The 22,018-nt window shown below is 45.6% G+C and overlaps 1 pseudogene; it reads left to right on the top strand.

Annotated features, from left to right (window-relative positions):
* The first annotated feature begins 4,069 nt into the window (after nt 1-4,069).
* LOC130328560 (U2 spliceosomal RNA) lies at nt 4,070-4,177 on the top strand (annotated as a pseudogene).
* Nucleotides 4,178-22,018: the final 17,841 nt, after the last annotated feature.

Genomic DNA, 22,018 nt, shown 5'->3' with positions numbered 1-22,018 from the left:
AATGATAACTGGAAATTTTGATCCCTCCAGCAGATGCCTCCATTCCTCAAGCGCCAATTTAATGGCCAGTAGTTCTCGATCCCCGATGGAGTAGTTTCTCTCCGCCGAAGAGAAGGTCCTAGAAAAAAAACCCACAAGTAACAGCATGCCCGGAAGAATTTTTTTGTAGAAGGACCGCTCCAGCTCCCACTGAGGAGGCATCTACCTCCAATAGGAAGGGTTTAGATGGGTCAGGTCTGGAGAGCACGGGAGCAGAAGAAAAGGCAGACTTGAGCCGTTTAAATGCGTCTTCCGCTTGGGGAGACCAGGACTTGGGATTGGCATTTTTCTTGGTTAAAGCCACGATAGGAGCCACAATAGTGGAAAAGTGTGGAATAAATTGTCTGTAATAATTGGCGAACCCCAAAAAACGTTGGATAGCACGGAGTCCGGAGGGGCGTGGCCAATCTAAGACGGCAGAGAGTTTATCTGGGTCCATTTGTAATCCCTGGCCAGAGACCAAGTATCCTAGGAAAGGAAGAGATTGACATTCAAACAGACATTTCTCCATTTTGGCATAAAGTTGATTGTCTCGAAGTCTCTGAAGAACCATGCGGACATGCTGGCGGTGTTCTTCTAAGTTGGCAGAAAAAATCAGAATATCGTCCAGATAAACAACAACACAGGAATATAAGAGATCACGAAAAATTTCATTAACAAAGTCGGCAGGGGCGTTGCACAGGCCAAAGGGCATGACCAGATACTCAAAGTGTCCATCTCTGGTGTTAAATGCAGTCTTCCATTCGTCCCCCTCCCTGATGCGGATGAGATTATAAGCACCTCTTAAGTCCAGTTTGGTAAAGATGTGGGCACCTTGAAGGCGATCAAAGAGTTCTGAGATAAGAGGTAGGGGGTAGCGGTTCTTTACCGTGATTTTATTAAGTCCGCGGTAATCAATGCAAGGACGTAGGGAGCCATCTTTTTTGGACACAAAAAAAAAATCCAGCTCCGGCAGGAGAGGAGGATTTGCGGATAAACCCCTTTTTTAAATTTTCCTGGATGTATTCAGACATAGCAAGAGTCTCTGGAGCGGACAGAGGATAAATTCTGCCCCGGGGTGGAGTAGTACCCGGGAGGAGGTCAATAGGACAGTCATAAGGCCTGTGAGGAGGTAAAGTCTCAGCTTGCTTTTTGCAAAACACGTCAGCATAGTCCATATAAGCCTTAGGAAGACCGGTTACAGGGGGAACCACAGGGTCACGGCAGGGAGTACTGGGAACCGGTTTAAGACAGTCTTTGAAACAAGAAGTACCCCAGCTCTTGATTTCTCCTGTGGACCAATCAAGGGTTGGGGAATGGCGTTGAAGCCACGGTAATCCAAGAAGAATTTCGGAAGTGCAATTGGAGAGGACCAAAAACTAAATTTTTTCGTGATGAGGTCCGATGCACATTAGGAGGGGTTCCGTGCGGTAACGCACGGTACAGTCCAATCTTTCATTGTTAACACAATTGATGTAGAGGGGTCTGGCGAGACTGGTCACCGGGATGTTGAACCTGTTGATGAGAGAGGCCAAAATAAAATTTCCTGCAGATCCGGAATCCAAGAAGGCCATAGTAGAGAAGGAGAAGGTAGAGGAAGATATCCGCACAGGCACAGTAAGGCGTGGAGAAGCAGAGTTGACATCAAGAACTGTCTCACCTTTGTGCGGAGTCAGCGTACGTCTTTCCAGGCGGGGAGGACGGATAGGACAATCCTTCAGGAAGTGTTCGGTACCGGCACAGTACAGGCACAGATTCTCCATGCGGCGTCGTGTCCTCTCTTGAGGTGTCAAGCGAGACCGGTCAACTTGCATAGCCTCCACGGCGGGAGGCACAGGAACGGATTGCAGAGGACCAGAGGAGAGAGGAGCCGGGGAGAAAAAACGCCTTGTGCGAACAAAGTCCATATCCTGGCGGAGCTCCTGACGCCTTTCAGAAAAACGCATGTCAATGCGGGTGGCCAGATGAATAAGTTCATGCAGGTTAGCAGGAATTTCTCGTGCGGCCAGAACATCTTTAATGTTGCTGGATAGGCCTTTTTTAAAGGTCGCGCAGAGGGCCTCATTATTCCAGGATAATTCGGAGGCAAGGGTACGGAATTGGATGGCGTACTCGCCAACAGAAGAATTACCCTGGACCAGGTTCAGCAGGGCAGTCTCAGCAGAAGAGGCTCGGGCAGGTTCCTCAAAGACACTTCGAATCTCCGTGAAGAAGGAGTGTACAGAGGCAGTGACGGGGTCATTGCGGTCCCAGAGCGGTGTGGCCCATGACAGAGCTTTCCCAGACAGAAGGCTGACTACGAAAGCCACCTTAGACCTTTCAGTAGGAAACTGGTCCGACATCATCTCCAAGTGCAGGGAACATTGCGAAAGAAAGCCACGGCAAAACTTAGAGTCCCCATCAAATTTATCCGGCAAGGATAGTCGTAGGCCGGAAGCGGCCACTCGCTGCGGAGGAGGTGCAGGAGCTGGCGGAGGAGATGATTGCTGAAGCTGTGGTAGTAGCTGCTGTAGCATCACGGTCAGTTGAGACAGCTGGTGGCCTTGTTGCGCTATCTGTTGCGACTGCTGGGCGACCACCGTGGTGAGGTCGGCGACAACTGGCAGTGGAACTTCAGCGGGATCCATGGCCGGATCTACTGTCACAATTCGGCTGGCAGGAGGTGGATCCTCTGTGCCAGAGAGGGATTGGCGTGGACCGTGCTGGTGGACCGGTTCTAAGTTGCTACTGGTATTCACCAGAGCCCGCCGCAAAGCGGGATGGTCTTGCAGCGGCGGTAGCAACCAGGTCGTATCCACCAGCAACGGCTCAACCTCTCTGACTGCTGAAGATAGGCGCGGTACAAGGGAGTAGACAAGAGCAAGGTCGGACGTAGCAGAAGGTCGGGGCAGGCAGCAAGGATCGTAGTCAGGGGCAACGGCAGGAGGTCTGGAACACAGGCTAGGAACACACAAGGAAACGCTTTCACTGGCACAATGGCAACAAGATCCGGCGAGGGAGTGCAGGGGAAGTGAGGTATAAATAGGGAGTGCACAGGTGAACACACTAATTAAGCCAACTGCGCCAATCAGTGGCGCAGTGGCCCTTTAAATCGCAGAGACCCGGCGCGCGCGCCCTAAGGAGCGGGGCCGCGCGCGCCGGGACAAGACCGACGGAGAGCGAGTCAGGTACGGGAGCCGGGGTGCGCATCGCGAGCGGGCGCCTCCCGCATCGCGAATCGCATCCCGGCTGGGAGAGGTATCGCAGCGCACCCGGTCAGCAGGTCTGACCGGGGCGCTGCAATTGCGAGGATGTTGCGAGCGCTCCGGGGAGGAGCGGGGACCCGGAGCGCTCGGCGTAACAATATGTGTGTATTGCTGGAGTTGCAAACATGGGTGCACTTGACAAACTCAGCTCGGCTATTCCCCATTGAAAGATTGTTGCACCCAGGACCCTTAGCACTGGGATATGCTACTCAATACCACTGGCATGGCCAGGTGTAAACAACATCTGACCTTTGTTGTGTATGTAACCATGGAGATTGTGATGTCGCCTAGGCCCACCAAAGAACAGCCTTGTCAGAAGCCGCACTTCCATGAGTAGAAGCAGCAGCACCATAGGTTGTCAAATAAGCTGGATTTAACCAAGACAAGTGAGTCCAATAGGATGCAGGTATGTCCTCTATCCTTACAGCTTCCCGTGGCTGTTGGTTTTATACCGTTTGGGGACAGCCAAGGAGGAGTCAGCAGGCAACACATGTAAGTGTGTGCTTGTGTGTGTGTGTGTGTGTTTCCTATGCAGATCCTAAACCCAGTATCACATGCAAGTAGGAGGCGAAAGAAAGGTTCCTGCCAAAGCCAGGTTATGGATTGCATTTAAAAATGCTCCATCAGAGTGAAATGGACTCCCATCTTCCTGCTTAGCAATAATGATAATGATATGGGTTTAGGGTCCGCTGTGTACTGGTGGGTGACTGCCACCCAGCCAGGGTGTGTATGGGAGGCTGCCAGCCAGCCTCCCTTCCTACAAGTAGTGATGGTGCATGTGAAGGGGTTCCTCCCCTTTGACAGTTATCACTTCTCGTCCTTCTTTTTGGCTGAGATCAAATGTGGTGTCTGTTTTTATCAGTTTAATATCTGATATGTCCCCTATCTGGTAGCATATATTAAGTGCACCACCAGGTTTCAGTGTTGGAAAGAAAGATTACCTGTTTATTTGCTGCTGCAGCTGCTTGCTGGCTAGTCCAGTGGGCCCTTACTGCAGGCAAAAGACAATAGGTTGTGCCGCTTGTGTCTGGCCCCTTTTGGAGCGACCAGGCACAGGACTGCTGCTGCTGCTGAATGTCCTCTTTAATTGAATAAGCTCAGCAACCTGCACACCTGTGCAGGTTGGACATGACATGATAGGTAGCTGTCTTTCAGGTAGTGGGAGCTGAATCTTGTTAATTGACATGGGGGTGTCATTGCTGTTGAGTGACCATGCATTGGTACTGTGGTATTGGAATAATAAAAACAAATGTTGCCAGCCAGCCATCCATGCAATAATGGATAGGACATCAGCTATGAGGCATTTGTTTGTACAAACTGCTGCTCACAACTAATGTTGCAATATAGTGTCTCCATCTGCTGGTGGTATTGAATAAGGAATAGTGCAATGATAGGGTCTGAAAAAGAAGAAAAATAAGAAGCAGCAACATAGGAAAAAAGGAGGAAAGAAGGAAAACATGGAGAGAAGAAAAAAAAGAAGATAGAAAAAGGTGAAAACATGTTTAAAAAAGTATTTCCATCTCTATCTCTCTCTATATATATATTTAAAAGAAATATATATATATATATACAGAGAGAGAGAGAGAGATAAATATATATAGAGATAGATAGATACACATACATACATACATACATACATGCATATGTGTGTATTGTTGGAGTTGCAAATGTGTATGTAACCATGGAGATTGTAATGTCGCCTAGGACCACCAAAGAACAGCCTTGTCAGAAGCAGCACTTCCATGAGCAGAAGCAGCAGCACCATAGGTTGTCAAATAAGCTGGATTTAACCAAGACAAGTGAGTCCAATAGGATGCAGGTATGTCCTCTATCCTTACAACTTCCCGTGGCTTTTGGTTTTATACCGTTTGGGGACAGCCAAGGAGGCGTCAGAAGGCAACAAAGGTAAGTGTGTGCTTGTGTGTGTTTCCTATGCAGATCCTAAACCCAGTATCAAATGCAAGTAGGAGGAGTAAGAAGGGTTCCTGCCAAAGCCAGGTTAAGGATTGCATTTAAAAATGGTCCATCAGAGTGAAATGGACTCCCATCTTCCTGCTTAGCAATAATGATATGGGTTTAGGGTCTGCTGTGTGTACTGGTGGGTGACTGCCACCCAGCCAGAGTCAAGGCTGGACTGGGATACCGGGAAAATCCCCGGTGGGCCGATCACCTTGACTGCCAAATGGCCGGTGCATTGCCGTAGAACGAGATTTGCCATAGAATGAGATGGTCCGCCTCCATCACATCCTATTGGCTCACTCTTGTCACGTGACATATTTAAACGTCACGCATCGATGCGCACAGCAGTGTCAGTTTGGCTATCACAGGGAGAGGATCTCCTCTCCCTGTGATAGCTAAAGCTGCACGGAGCGCTCATGGCCTCTGTGGCCCGACAGAAGTTCACACATGTACGCAGCTGATAAGGCTGGCTCATATACACTTACTCTATTATTACATGTACTGTTGATCCACAGCGCTATCGGGATCCCGATGCCCGATGGCGCTGTCATCAGTGTGCGTCCCCGCTAGCGCCCCATGCCCGCAGCTCTACTCCCCGTCCCATTAACGCTCAGGGAGCGGGGAACAGAAAGTAGAGCATCGGGCGCAGGTAAAGTAGTACTGCGCATGTGCAGCACTACGCGAATAACTTAACCTGCGCCCGATGCTCTACTTTCTGTTCCCCGCTCCCTGAGCGTCAACGGGACGGGGAGTAGAGCTGCGGGCGTGGGGCGCTCGCGGGGACGCACACTGATGACAGCGCCTTCGGGCTTCGGGATCCCGATAGCGCTGTGGATCAACAGTAAATGTATATGAGCCAGCCGTATGAGCTGCGTAAATGTGTGAGCTTCTGTCGGGCCACAGAGGCCATGAGAGCTCCGTGCAGCTTCAGCTATCACAGGGAGAGGAGATCCTCTCCCTGTGATAGCCAAACTGACACTGCTGTGCGCATCGATGTGTGACGTTTAAATATGTCATGTGACAAGAGTGAGCCAATAGGATGTGATGGAGGCGGACCATCTCATTCTATGGCAATGCACCGGCCGCACCATGTTAAAGAAGACTTCTTGGCCCGGTGCATTGCCGTGGAATGAGATTTGCCATAGAATGAGATGGTCCGCCTCCATCACATCCTATTGGCTCACTCTTGTCACGTGACATATTTAAACGTCACGCATCGATGCGCACAGTAGTGTCAGTTTGGCTATCACAGGGAGAGGATCTCCTCACCCTGTGATAGCTGAAGCTGTACGGAGCTCTCATGGCCTCTGTGGGCCGACAGAAGTTCACACATGTACGCAGCTCATACGGCTGGCTCATATACATTTACTCTATTATTACATGTACTGTTGATCCACAGCGCTATCGGGATCCCGATGCCCGATGGCGCTGTCATCAGTGTGCGTCCCCGCTAGCGCCCCACGCCCGCAGCTCTACTCCCCGTCCCATTAACGCTCAGGGAGCGGGGAACAGAAAGTAGAGCATCGGGCGCAGGTAAAGTAGTACTGCGCATGTGCAGCACTACGCGAATAACTTAACCTGCGCCCGATGCTCTACTTTCTGTTCCCCGCTCCCTGAGCGTCAAAGGGACGGGGAGTAGAGCTAAGGGGGACGGGGGAGTAGAGCTGCGGGCGTGGGGCGCTCGCGGGGACGCACACTGATGACAGCGCCTTCGGGCATTGGGATCCCGATAGCGTTGTGGATCAACAGTAAATGTATATGAGCCAGCCGTATGAGCTGCGTAAATGTGTGTACGTCCCCGCGAGCGCCCCACGCCCGCAGCTCTACTCCCCGTCCTCCGACCCCCCGCAGCTGTACTCCCCGTCCCCCGCAGCTGTACTCCCCGCCCCCCGCAGCTCTACTCCCCGTCCCCCGCAGCTCTTCTCCCCGTCCCCCGCATCTCTACACCCCGTCCCCCGCATCTCTACTCCCCGTCCCCTGCATCTCTACTCCCCGTCCCCCGCAGCTCTACTCCCCGTCCCCCGCAGCTCTTCTCCCCGTCCCCCGCATCTCTACACCCCGTCCCCCGCATCTCTACTCCCCGTCCCCCGCATCTCTACACCCCGTCCCCCGCATCTCTACTCCCCGTCCCCCGCAGCTCTACTCCCCGTCCCCTGCAGCTCTACTCCCCGTCCCCCGCAGCTCTTCTCCCCGTCCTACGCAGCTCTACACCCCGTCCCCCGCAGCTCTACTCCCCGTCCCCTGTGAACGCTCAGGGAGCGATCCACAGCGCTATGGGGATTCCTACGCCCGATGGCGCTGTCATCAGTGTGCGTCCCCACGAGCGCCCCACGCCCGCAGCTCTACTCCCCGTCCCCCGCAGCTCTACTCCCCGTCCCGTTAACGCTCAGGGAGCGGGGAACAGAAAATAGAGCATCGGGCGCAGGTAAAGTAGTACTGCGCATGCGCAGCACTACGCGAATTACTTGACCTGCGCCTGATTCTCTACTTTCTGTTCCCCGCTCCCTGAGCGTTAACGGGACGGGGAGTAGAGCTGCGGGGGGCGGAGGACGGGGAGTAGAGCTGCGGGCGTGGGGCGCTCGCGGGGACGCACACTGATGACAGCGCTGTGGATCAACAGTAAATGTATATGAGGCAGCCGTATGAGCTACGTACATGTGTGAACTTCTGGCGGGCCACAGAGGCCATGAGAGCTCCGTACAGCTTCAGCTATCACAGGGTGAGGAGATCCTCTCCCTGTCATAGCCAAACTGACACTACTGTGCGCATCGATGCGTGACGTTTAAATATGTCACGTGACAAGAGTGAGCCAATAGGATGTGATGGAGGCGGACCATCTCATTCTATGGCAAATCTCATTCCACGGCAATGCACCGGCCCCTGACAGTGGTTGTCGCACGGCCGGCCGCAAGACTGGCCGTGCCGGAAGCAATGAGGCTTCCTGGGCTGACTGCAGCAGGCTGGCCAACTGACAGCAGAGGTGGCTCTAGCATAATAGGCCACCGCCTCAGTTCTCGCGTTAATGGGGGGCCTCGCTCAGGGACCCGACTAGCGCAAGTTGCTCCTCACTCTCCGGAAGACCGCCGGGATTGAAGTTTAATACAGCAGTTCCGGTTCCATCCTGCCTGCCGGTGGCGAGCCCCAGCGCTGTGCCCGACCAGCCCCTGCTGATCCTCTGCCACTTTAAGAGAAAGGGCTGCTGGGGCTGGTCGCCTGCTATAGAAACAGCTGCTGATCGGAGAAAGGGCTGCTGAAAGACCTCCTGAACCCCGCCCCCCCCCAAAAAAAAAAACCTCAGAGAGAAAACAGACGAACTGTGCAGCAGGAACAGGGGCCCAGCGTGAAAGGGGGCCCGCTGCCCTCTCCAGGTCCGGCCCCAGAGGCGAGCATTAGGCCACATACCACCGCATACTCCCCGACCACAGCAAGTTTGACAGCACCCGGATGGATGCTGCGTTCAACCACCCCTTGCAGGCGGCCCAGTGACGTCTCTAGGGGGGGGGGGGCAGAGGGGGCCACGGCCCCCCCCTACATCATGATTGGCCCCCCCCACATCATGATTGCCCCCCCCCTTGTGCCCCCCCTAGCAGCAGTAGGTCACTAGCAGCTCTCATGGCCCTCAGGGGGTACAGCTAGTTCACCAGTAAGGGGCCCGAGCCCCCGCTGCACCCCCCGCCCCCCGGAGCCATTTACTCCGGCATCCTTTTATTTAATAAATCTTCAGCCAGCAGCCCTGTCACCACGCAGGGGCCGCGCTATGCAGACTGGGAAGAGCAGACAGGAAGCTCCTCCCCCTCTCTCACTCCCCTGTATGCTGCTGCTGGACCTTGTGGAGCAGGCCTGCTGTGTGTATACAGGCCCGGACACCACCAGTATGGAAGACTTACCTGCCCAGTGCCCACTGCTGATGCTGCCCTTTTAAAGTAAGTAACTTGCTTGGGGGAGAGGGGGAAAGTTGTAGTTCGGGAGACAGTGGGAGGTAGTTCAGTGTTTCCCAACCAGGGGGCCTCCAGCTGTTGCAAAACTACAACTCCCAGCATTGCTTTGGCTTTATGAGCATACTGGGAGTTGTAGTTTTGCAACAGCTGGAGGCCCCCATGTTGGGGAACACTGATCTATCTATCTATCAATCAATCTCCTATCTATCTATCTATCTATCTATCTATCTATCTCATATCTATCCATCCATCTATCTATATCCATCTATTTATGCATCTATCTAATATCTATCTATCAATCTCCTATCTATCTATCTATCTATCTCATATCTATCCATCCATCTATCTATATCCATCTATTTATGCATCTATCTATCTTTCTCATATCTATCTATCTCTCATCTATCTATCTCATATCTATCTATCTAACTCAGATAGATGAGAGATAGATAGACGAGAGATAGCTAGATAGATATGAGAGATAGAAAGATAAATAGATGATATATAGATAGAGAGATGATATATAGAAAGATACATACAGTAAATAGATGGATAGATAGATGATAGACCGATAGATAGATGATAGATAGATATGATATAGACAGATAGATAGGAGATAGATGGATATGATATAGATAGATGGATATGATATAGATACATTTATATGATATAGATAGATAGGAGAAAGATAGATAGATCAGTTTCCCAACCAGGGGGCCTCCAGCTGTTGCAAAACTACAACTCCCAGCATTCCTTTGGCTTTATGAGCATACTGGGAGTTGTGGTTTTGCAACAGCTGGAGGCCCTCCTAGTTGGGAAACACTGATCTATCAATCATCTATCTATCTATCTATCCATCTATCTCCTATCTATCTATCTCATATCTATCTATCTATATCATATCTATCTCGTGTATATATATATATATATGAATATATATATATATATATATATCCATCTATCTATTTATGTATCTATCTATCTCATATCTATCTATCTATATCATATCTATCTATCTATCTTTCTATTTATCTATCTATCTATCTCATATATATCTCAGATAGATGAGAGATAGATGAAAGATAGATATGAGAGATAGATAGATAGATGATATATAGATAGATAGATACATAAATAGATGGATATATAGATAGATATGAGATAGATAGATAAATAGATGATAGATAGATAGATAGATGATAGATATATATGATATAGATAGATATGAGATAGATAGATACATAGGAGATAGATGGATATGATAGATATAGATTGATATGATATAGATAGAATATAGAAATATAGATAGATAAAGAACAATATGATGCAGCACGCCACAAGTTTGCAGAAAATGGTGGTTTATTCCATCATGTGCATGGACTATGGACTATGCACATGATGGAATAAACCACCATTTTCTGAAAACTTGTGGCGTGTTGCATCATATTGTTCTTTGTCTGGATTGAGGAACCAGTGGACCCAGGTTCCAAGTATGCGGGCACCCCGACTTCCCTCTAATTTCTGGATTTTGGTTGTGCCGTTTTTATTTGTTTTAGATAGATAGCTAGAAAGAAATAGTATCTATCATCTATCTATCCATCTATCTATCTATCTCATATCTATTATCTATCTCATATCTATTATCTATCTCATATCTATTATCTATCTCATATCTATCATCTATCTATCTCATATCTATTATCTATCTCATATCTATCATCTATCCATCTATCTATATATCATCTATCTATCTACAAAACTAAAGATCCAGCGGCACTCCCAGATAAGGTGCAAAAACAAAGTGTTTTATTCCCCCATGTATGTGTGACGTTTCAATAGCATCCCGCCATCTTTATCATACGTACAGTTGTACATTCTGTAGTCTCTGTGACATCACTGTGCTTCTTATTAAAAACACAAAATTGGTCCCCAACAGCGGGAGTACCTGGGAAGTGATTCATATATTGAATCATGATTGGAGTAATACTAGGATATCTGGGATAGGCTGGATATGGATGTCGCTGACTGATGATGATAGGGAGATGGTCTATAAATACCCCCTGCCGCCATTTTGGAGTGTTGTTGGCACATATTGCCTCTTGAGAACGCCGTGGTGACGGCGAAACATGTAGAGGCGGCAATTTTGTGTTTTTAATAAGTGTCACAATTGGGATGTTGGGCTTCTGCAGAGCCCCGAACACTGGAGTACTGTTGCTCCAATAACTATATTATTCTCCCATGTGACACTGTATTTTTAATCATCACCTTCTGGATTTGTTATCTTTTAATATATACACAATTAAAAGTTATGTTTTAGTGGGGGAGTAATTTGAGGTGTTTTGCACCCCAGGCTGCGGCCTTGGGGTTTGGATAATTATATTGTTTTGGCCTCTTAGCCCCTTATTGGGTCAATTTGTAGTTTTTGATCACTGTGCTTCATAAACTGTGACATCACTGTGCTTCATCCTGTAATTTGATGTCACTGTGTATAACAACCCTGTAGTGACATCACAGTTTATTATTCTTGAATGCTGACTTCACTGTGTATATTTTCCCGGTACAATGACATCACTGTATAGTTACCCTCTACTGTGACAACACTGCGTTTATTAACCCTGTAGTGGCAAAACTGTTTACTGTCCCTGTACAGAGACATTACTGTTTATATTAACTCTGAACTGTGCATATTTACCCTGTATTGTCACTCGCAGTGCAAGGTAAATATGTACAGTGATATTAGGGTATACAGGCTTAATATATACAGTGATGTCACAGTGCAGTGTAAGTATCAACAGTGATGTTGCAGTATAGAGATAACACACAGTGATGTTATAGTTCAGAGATAATATACACAGTGATGTCACAGTACAGGAATAATACACACAGTGATGTCACAGTACAGGGATAATGCACAGTGATGTCACAGCACAGGGATAATACACAGTGATGTCACAGTACAGGGATAATACACAGTGATGTCACAGTACAGGGATAATACACAGTGATGTCACAGTACAGGGATAATACACAGTGATGTCACAGTACAGAGATAATACACACAGTGATGTCACAGTACAGGAATAATAAACAGTGATGTCACAGTACAGGGATAATATACAGAGTGATGTCACAGTACAGGGATAATACAAAGTGATGTCACAGTACAGGGATAATATACAGAGTGATGTCACAGTACAGGCACAATACACAGTGATGTCACAGTACAGAGATAATACACAGTGATGTCACAGTACAGGGATAATACAAAGTGATGTCACAGTACAGGGATAATACACACAGTGATGTCACAGTACAGGGACAATACACAGTGATGTCACAGTACAGATATAATACACACAGTGATGTCACAGTACAGAGATAATACACACAGTGATGTCACAGTTCAGAGATAATACACACAGTGATGTCACAGTTCAGAGATAATACACACAGTGATGTCACAGTACAGGGATAATACACACAGTGATGTCACAGTACAGAGATAATACACACAGTGATGTCACATTACAGGGATAATACACAGAGTGATGGCACAGTACAGAGATAATACACAGTGACGTCACAGTACAGGGATAATACACAGTGATGGCACAGTGCAGAGATAATACACAGTGATGTCACATTACAGGGATAATACACAGAGTGATGGCACAGTACAGAGATAATACACAGTGATGTCACAGTACAGGGATAATACACAGTGATGTCACAGTATAACCATCTCACAGCCGGACCACCATGTAATTTCAGCAGAAAACAAAGCAGGGCCCCATGTTCAAGTTTCGCCTAAGGCCTCACAAAGTCTAGAGCCGCCTCTGGTCGGCCCTACCATGGGACCCGGTGGGACCATAAGTCCCAGGTGGCACTTTTCAGGGGTGGCATTTTGCTGCCCCCTTTTTTTTTGTGCCTAGTAGGTTCATGGTAGGGTTGGCGCCGCCGCTGCTCACTGTTCTAAAGCAGCTGCGGGGTATAATAGCGCAGCGGGCACTTTAGACAGTGAGTCTGCCTCCGGCCGACCGGGGTCTGACGAGGGACGTCGCACAAGTGACGTACTTCTGCAGACCCACTCAGGAGGACGTCAGTGACGTCACTCGTCAGGCCGCCGCTGGAGAGGAGAAGCGCTGTGCAGGGCAGGTAAGTTTGTCTGTGTGTGTGTCTGTGTCTGTCTGTGTGTTTGGGGGGGGGGGGGCTATGGCTACCTAATGTGAGCAGGGGTGTGGAAATTTAAAAAAAAAAAACTACTTGTCCAAGGGACTAAAGCGGAACACAATCCACTTGTCCTGGTAGACAAAATAATTACGACCAAAATAGTCTGATTCCCCCCACTAGACCACCAGGGATGGATATAAGATTCCTTTAGACACTGCTGACAGCGATGATCTAATGGTTTAATAGGTGATCGCAGCATGCCAGGGTATTAGAGGTGGGAGAGCTGTAGCTCCTCTTACACCCGAGGCAACCACAGAAAAGTCTAGATGTAACTTTTTGATCACCATAAAAAATTTCTCAATGAAGTGACCAAAAATTAACAATTCTGGACTATTCTTTTACATTTACACCGTTCACCGTACGGTTTAATTAACATCATATTTTAATAGTCTGGATATTTCCACATGCAGAGACCCGACTTATGTTTATTTTTGTACATTATTTTTATTTAAAGAAAATTGGAAACTTTTATTAGGAAAGGGGCTTATTCACATATATACGCACTTTTTCAAAAATTTTAATCACTATTTTTCAGTCTTCATAGGGACTTATGTGTTACTGGGGGGGGGGTTCTGCTTCTCCAGTTTGTGTGGTGCATTTTGTGTCAGAAAATGCTGGAAGTTGCATTTAGTTACTAGATAACTACAACTCCCAGCATGCCCTGATGCAGCCTATGGTTGTTTGGGTGTTGCAGCATGTTGCACTGTATAGTAGTACAGTTAAGGTTATTGTGGAACATGCTGGGAGTTGTAGTTTTGGTTCATGTCAGCTGCAGAGCCATAGGCTGTGTCAGGGAATACTGGGAATTGCAGTTAGTAACTACAACACCCAGCATGCCCTGATGCAGCCTATGGCTCTGCAGCTGACCCGAACCAACACTACAACTCCCAGCATGTTGCACTTTATAGTTCTACAGTTTAGGTTATGGTGCAACATGCTGGGAGTTGTAGTTTTGGTTCGGGTGTGTTTGCGTGCATCCGTGGGGCTCTTGGTCGGCGGGTGAGTATTAAGGGGGCGGGATTCTGGGGGTGCAATTCAGTGCGGGTGGCCAGAAGACACTAAAAATAAAAAGCTAGATGGCACAACTGGCGGTGGCGGCAGTGCCCCCCCCCCCACATCATAAATTACATACACACATCACAGATACATCATACACATATACACTCGCACCATACATATACACCATACATATGCACACATCATACATACACCCGCCACTGCCCCCCCACATCATAAATTACATACACACATCACAGATACATCATACACATATTCACTTGCACCATACATATACACCATACATATGCACACATCATACATACACCCGCCACTGCCCCCCCCCACATCATAAATTACATACACACATCACAGATACATCATACACATATACACTCGCACCATACATATACACCATACATATGCACACATCATACATACACCCGCCACTGCCCCCCCCCCCCCACATCATAAATTACATACACACATCACAGATACATCATACACATATACACTCGCACCATACATATACACCATACATATGCACACATCATACATACACCCGCCACTGCCCCCCCCACATCATAAATTACATACACACATCACAGATACATCATACACATATACACTCGCACCATACATATACACCATACATATGCACACATCATACATACACCCGCCACTGCCCCCCCCACATCATAAATTACATACACACATCACAGATACATCATACACATATACACTCGCACCATACATATACACCATACATATGCACACATCATACATACACCCGCCACTGCCCCCCCCACATCATAAATTACATACACACATCACAGATACATCATACACATATACACTCGCACCATACATATACACCATACATATGCACACATCATACATACACCCGCCACTGCCCCCCCCACATCATAAATTACATACACACATCACAGATACATCATACACATATACACTCGCACCATACATATACACCATACATATGCACACATCATACATACACCCGCCACTGCCCCCCCACATCATGAATTACATACACACATCACAGATACATAATACACATATACACTCGCACCATACATATACACCATACATATGCACATATCATACATACACCCGCCACTGCCCCCCCACATCATAAATTACATACACACATCACAGATACATCATACACATATACACTCGCACCATACATATACACCATACATATGCACACATCATACATACACCCGCCACTGCCCCCCCCACATCATAAATTACATACACACATCACAGATACATCATACACATATACACTCGCACCATACATATACACCATACATATGCACACATCATACATACACCCGCCACTGCCCCCAACATCATATATTACCATTACATACACACATCACACACTTATGCTATACATATACACACACACACACACACATCATACATACACCCACCACTGCCCCCACATCATATATTACATACACACATCACACACTATACATATACACACCCACACATCATACATACACCCACCACTGCCCCCACATCATATATTACATACACACATCACACACTATACATATACACACACACACACACATCATACATACACCCACCACTGCCCCCACATCATATATTACATACACACATCACACACTCACACTATACATATACACACACACACACATCATACATACACCCACCACTGCCCCCACATCATATATTACATACACACATCACACAGACATCATACACACATCACACATACACTCACACTGTACATATACACACACACATCATACATACACCGCTGCCCACCCCACATCATACATCACATACATACACACATCGACAGACATCATACACACATCATACATCACATACATACACACATCATACACACATTATCCATTACATACATACATCACATACATACACACATCATGCACACATTATCCATTACAGACACACATCACACATAGACAGACATCATAAACACAGTATACATTACATACACACATCACACATAGACAGACATTATACACACAGTATACATTACATACACACATCACACATAGACAGACATCATACACACAGTATACATTACATACACATCACACATAGACAGACATCATACACACAGTATACATTACATACACATCACACATAGACAGACATCATACACACAGTATACATTACATACACACATCACACATAGACATACATCATACACACAGTATACATTACATACACACATCACACATAGACATACATCATACACACATCATACATTACATACACATCACACATAGACAGACATCATACACACATTATACATTACATACACATCACACATAGACAGACATCATACACACAGTATACATTACATACACATCACACATAGACAGACATCATACACACAGTATACATTACATACACACATCACACATGGACAGACATCATACACACAGTATACATTACATACACACATCACACATAGACAGACATCATACACACATCATACATTACATACACATCACACACAGACCTTATAGACACATCATACATTACATACACATCACACACAGACATTATACACACATCATACATTACATACACATCACACACAGACATTATACACACATCATACATTACATACACATCACACACAGACATTATACACACATCATACATTACATACACATCACACACAGACATTATACACACATCATACATTACATACATATCACACACAGACATTATACACACATCATACATTACATACACATCACACACAGACATTATACACACATCATACATTACATACACATCACACATTATACATTACATACACATCACACATTATACATTACATACACATCACACATAGACATCATACACACATTATACATTACATACACATCACACACACACATTATACACACATTATACATTACATACACATCACACACAGACATTATACACACATTATACATTACATACACATCGACATCATACACACATTATACATTACATACACATCATACATAGGCATCATACACACATTATACATTACATACACATCACACATAGACATCATACACACATTATACATTACATACACATCACACATAGACATCATACACACATTATACATTACATACACATCACACATAGACATCATACACACATTATACATTACATACACATCACACACAGACAGACATACACACATCATGCATTACATACACATCACACACAGACATTATACACACATTATACATTGCATACACATCACACATAGACATCATACACACATTATACATTACATACACATCACACATAGACATCATACACACATTATACATTACATACACATCACACATTATACATTACATACACATCACACATTATACATTACATACACATCACAAATAGACATCATACACACATTATACATTACATACAAATCACACACAGACATTATACACACATCATACATTACATACACATCACACACAGACAGACATTATACACACCTCATACATTACATACACATCACACACAGACATTATACACACATTATACATTACATACACATCACACATAGACATCATACACACATTATACATTACATACACATCACACATAGACATAATACACACATTATACATTACATACACATCACACATAGACATCATACACACATTATACATTACATACACATAACTTAGACATCATACACACATTATACATTACATACACATCACACATAGACATCATACACACATTATACATTACATACACATCACACAGACATCATACACACATTATACATTACATACACATCGACATCATACACACATTATACATTACATACACATCACACACAGACAGACATCATACACACATCATACATTACATACACATCACACATTATACACACATTATACATTACATACACATCACACATAGACATCATACACACATTATACATTACATACACATCACACACAGACATTATACACACATACACTCACACCATACATATACAACCACCCTTCCTGTCCCCGCCACCTGCATTCTCTGCCTCCTCACCTGAGCCACCATGAGTGGACATCAGAGCTGTAGTCCCGGCCGGTGTGAGGTTACATGGGTTTGAAAATCTCCCCTCACACCGGACGTCCTCTCCTCTCTCCCCTCACCCGCTCTGTTTTCCCCGTACAAACATGCAACCTCCCCGTGGTGGATTAGGTCCTGTGAAGAAAGAGCGGGGGGAGGGATAGAGCTGTGTGCGGGGGAGGAGCTGTGTGCCGAGCTGTGGACATCCTTTCTCTCCCCCTGTCTTCTTTTGTTATGTGTAGCTGCGTCCTCCATCCTCCGGGAGGATTAGATAAGGGGGCGTGGCTCAATTATGTAATGCGAACGTGCGACCTCGGACTCTGCGGTCAGCTGGGGGCCCCCGCTGCCCCCTCCATACTTGCATCCGCTCCTGCGCCTCACACCGGCAATAAAGAAAAATATTGGGGAAGTTGGTCTGTCCCTGCTAGCCCGATACAGGCCTAAATCTATAAACAATTCACCTGCCCGGCGCCCAAAACTACTTGTCCTGGGCGTCGGGCGATAGAATTTCCACATCCCTGTGTGAGGAATCTATGCTACTTAATGTGGATAAACTATATTACCTAATGCGGGGAATCTGTGCTACCTAATGTGGGGAAACTATGCTACCTAATGTGGGGAAACTATGCTACCTAATGTGGGGAAACTATGTTGCCTAATGTGGGGAATCTGTGCTACCTAATGTGTGGAAACTATGCTACCTAATGTGGAGAAACAATGTTACCTAATGTGGGGAATCTGTGCTACCTAATGTGGGGAAACTATGCTACCTAATGTAGGGAAACTATGCTACCTAATGTGGGGAAACTATGTTACCTAATGTGGGGAATCTGTGCTACCTAATGTGGGCAAACTATGCTACCTAATGTGGGGAAACTATGTTACCTAATGTGGGGAATCTGTGCTACCTGATGTGATGAAACTATGCTACCTAATGTGGGGAAACTATGTTACCTAATGTGGGGAATCTGTGCTATTTAATGTGGGGAAACTATGCTACCTAATTTGGGGAAACTATGTTACCTAATGTGGGGAAACTATGCTACCTAATGTGGGGAAACTGCTACCTAATGTAGGGAATATATGCTACCTAATGTGGGGAAACTGCTACCTAATGTAGGGAATATATGCTACCTAATGTGGGGAAACTATGCTACTTAATGTGAGGAAACTATGCTACCTAATGTGGGGAATCTATGCTACCTAATGTTGGGAATCTATGCTACCTAATGTGGGGGGGCTTGAATGAGCTGCGGCATATGGGAGGCCTTAATAAATAATTAGAAACTTATACAGGGGGGGGGTCCTCCCGAGCAAGTGACATATGGGAGTCCACCTGAGTAAGTGACACATGGAGGGGGGGGGGTCCTGAACAGTTGATGTTTTTTTTTGGGGGGGGGGGCCCAGGCACATTCTTTGCACAAGGGCCCTCTGCTGTCTGTGTCCGCCCCTGCCTCACACCCTCTGTGGCTCTGCCTCCCCACCTGTAAGAGGAGCTCCAGGATCCCCCTGTAACGGTGCCGGCATCTTTGTAAAAAGCAGCAGGTCAGTAGGAGGTCAGCCCGTCCTGAAGTCCCAGTGACTGTGGCCGGGCCTGGCAGCATGCATGATGTAATGTCAGTCTGTGCTGTGCCCTATGACCTGTCTGGCCTATACTATATACAAAGTAGTATATGCAGTATGATGCTGCCGGAGGGCACAGCACAGACATTGGTATAGAGTGATATACTGCTAAGCTGTGTGAGGTACCTGCTATATATATATATATAGCACCCAGGGCAGTGGGTACAGCTCAGTGTCCTCTGAACTGGCTAGCCCATACTACACAATGTGGGCATACTGGGAGTTATAGTTTTGCCACAGCTGGAGGCACCCTGGTTAAGAATCAATGAGAGAGTGCCTAAAAACCTCCATCTCATTGTTTCTCAACCAGGGTGCCTCCAGCTGTTGCAAAACTACACCTCCCAGCATGCCTTTGGCAATGTAGACATGGTGGGAGTTGTAGTTTTGCCATAGCTAGAGGCACCCTGATTAAAGGATAAGTTTCATGCTCAAAAACATTTCCCCTATCCGAAGTTTTAGATTGCGGGAGGTCCAACCACTGGTGCCCCCTGCGATCACTTGTTTGGAGCCCCCATGCACTAGCACAAGTGCGCGGCTCTCCCATAGAACTATATGGAGGGGGCGTGGCGGCCTCCGCTTCAGGCGAAGGTCGTGATGCGCTCCTGTGCTAGTGCACGGGGGCTCCAAACAGGAGATCGCAGGGGGCCCCAGCAGTCGGACCCCCCCCCACCTCGCGATGTAAAGCTTAAGGGGAAAGATTTTGAGCATGAGACTTTTCCTTTAAGAGACAATGAGATGTGCCTATTTACCTCCATCTTATTGTTTCTCAACCAGGGTGCCTCCAGCTGTTGCAAAACTATGTATCTATCTCATATGTATCTATCCATCTCTCTCATATCGATCTCTATCTCATATCTATCTATCTCCTATCTATCTCCTATCTATCTATCTATCTATCATCTCCTATCTATCTATCTCATATCTATCTATCTATCTCCTATCTATCTATCTATCTATCTATCATGTCATATCTGTCTATCTATCTCATATCTATCTATCTATCTATCTATCTATCTATCTATCTCATATCTATCTCATCTCCATCTATCTATCTCATATCTATCTATCTATCTCATATCTATCTATCTCATATCTATCTCATATCTATCTCATATCTATCTATCTATCTATCTATCTATCTCATATCTATCTATCTATCTCATATCTATCTATCTCATATCTATCTATCTATCTATCTATCTCATATCTATCTATCTATCTCATATCTATCTATCTATCATCTCATATATATCTATCTATCTCCTATCTATCTATCTATCATCTCATATCTATCTATCTATCTATCTATCTATCTCATATCTATCTATCTACCTATCTCATATCTATCTATTTCCTATCTATCTATCTATCTATCATCTCATATCTATCTATCTATCTATCTCATATCTATCTATATATCTATCTCATATCTATCTGTCTCATATCTATCTATCTCATATCTATCTCATATTTATCTCATATCTATCTATCTATCTCATATCTATCTCATATCTATCTATCTCATATCTATCTATCTATCTCATATCTATCTACCTATCTATCTCATATCTATCTATCTAACTATCTATCATCTCATATCTATCTATCTATCTATCTCCTATATATCTATCTATCTATCTCCTATCTATCTATCTATCTATCTATCTATCTATCTCCTATCTATCTATCTATCTCCTATCTATCTATCTATCTATCTATCTCCTATCTATCTATCTCCTATCTATCTATCTCATATCTATCTATCTATCTCATATCGATCTATCTCATATCTATCTATCTATCTCATATCTATCTATCTATCTCATATCGATCTCTCCATCTCATATCTATCTATCTCATATCTATCTATCTATCTCATAT

The sequence above is a fragment of the Hyla sarda genome, unplaced genomic scaffold (genome assembly GCF_029499605.1).
Source record: "Hyla sarda isolate aHylSar1 unplaced genomic scaffold, aHylSar1.hap1 scaffold_31, whole genome shotgun sequence".
Taxonomy (NCBI): domain Eukaryota; kingdom Metazoa; phylum Chordata; class Amphibia; order Anura; family Hylidae; genus Hyla; species Hyla sarda.
Note: the sequence above shows the minus strand (reverse complement) of the source record. Positions and strands in the feature narration are given on the sequence as shown.